The sequence below is a fragment of the Chrysochloris asiatica genome, unplaced genomic scaffold (genome assembly GCF_000296735.1).
Source record: "Chrysochloris asiatica unplaced genomic scaffold, ChrAsi1.0 scaffold00082, whole genome shotgun sequence".
Lineage (NCBI taxonomy): Eukaryota > Metazoa > Chordata > Mammalia > Afrosoricida > Chrysochloridae > Chrysochloris > Chrysochloris asiatica.
Genome location: NW_006408600.1, coordinates 7,515,678 through 7,517,498, shown reverse-complemented (window position 1 = coordinate 7,517,498; position 1,821 = coordinate 7,515,678).

Sequence of the window (1,821 nt, the reverse complement as noted above, 5' to 3'; positions counted from 1 at the left end):
ATTTTAAAACATTCAGTGTTCCCATGTTCTGTTCGAACAACTGCCTCTTGGTCCAGATACAGATTCATCATGAGCACAATTAAATGTTCTGGAATATTCATACCTCACAATAGTGTCCATAGCTTGTCATGATCTGCACAATCAAAAGCCTTTGCATAGTCAATAAAGCACAGGTAAACACCTTTTTGATATTCTCTGCTTTCAGCCAAGATCCATCAGACATCAGCAATGATATTATCCCTGATTCCACAGCCTCTTCTGAATCAGGATTGAACCTCTGGAAGTTCTCTGTCAATGTATGATTGTATCCATTTCTGTATTACCTTTAGTAAAACTTTACTCGCATGGGATATCAAAGAGATTTTCCGATGAAAGACGGAAGACCAGAAGAGTTGTGGGATGACATCAAGAACATCATACGTGTATCATTTGATTTCTTTACTACTACTTTCATGAGCATTGATGTAGATCCAAGAAAAATTATGTCTTTGGCAACTTCAATTTTTTCTCTATTTGGACTATAGGCCCAGCTGTGAGGATTTTTATTTGCTTTATGTTAAGATGCAATCCATGCTGAAGGCTATGGTTTTTTATTTTCATCAGTAAGTGCTTCAAGTCCTCTTCACTTCCAGTAAGCAAGGTTGTGTCATCTGCATATCACGTGTTATAAATCTTTCTCCAATCCTGATGTTACATTCTTCTTCATATAATCCAGTCTCTTAGATTAATTTCTCAGCATATAGATTAAATTGTTGCTGTTAAATGCCATTGAGTTGGTTCCAACTCAGCAACCCTGTATAGGGATTCTAATAAGTTGCTGGGCAGAGTTGGATGTGCAGACCTTGTGGCTAGCAGTCCAGTACTTACCTAATAGCACTAGAGGAGGATGCCATAGATTGAATGAGACTCCATAGATTGAACGAAACTCCATAGATTGAATGAGACTCCACAGATTGAATGAGACTCCATAGATTTAATAGGTCCCCTAGTATACACCTTTCTTGATTTTAAATCATTGAGTATATCCTTGATTTTGCCTATAGAATAATTCAATATTGCACATTGAGATTTGAATATTTTTGTAAAGCTCTTTCAGCTTCAGAAGTGTCAAGAGTGATCTGCCTTTTGGTTCTCTAGCTCCAGATCTTTACACAATTCATTATAATGCTTTATTTTGTGTGGAGGTTTTTTTAGCTATACTTTGAAATTTTCTGTTTAGCTCTTTTACTTTATCATTTCTTCCATTTGCTTTAGCTATTCTTATGTTCAAGAACAAATTTCAGAGTCACTTCTGACATCTATTTTGTCTTTTATTTTTTCTATCTTTTTAATGACCTTTTGCTTTCTTCATGTATAATAATCTTTAATATCATCCCAAAATTTGTATGGTTTTCAGTCATTAATGTTCAATGCTTCAAATCTATTTTTGTGGTTGTCTCTAAATTCAGGTGAGATTTGACCATGATTGTAATCCATCTCTCATGTTTTACTCTTATTCAATTACAACTTGAATTTTCATATAAGCAATTATTTGTCTGTTCCATAGTTGATCTCTGGTCTTGTCCTTACTCATGATATTGAGCTTCCCCATGGTGATAGAAATGATGGTGGAGAACACATGATAGAATTCTGCAAAATCAATGATTTGTTCATTTCAAATACCTTTTTTAGACAGCATAAGAGGTGACTATACACATGGACCTCACCAGATGGAATATATGGAAATCAAATTGACTATATCTGCAGAAAGAGACAATGGAAAATCTCCATATCATCAGTGAAAACAAGGCCAGGGGCAGACTGTGGAACAGACCATCAATT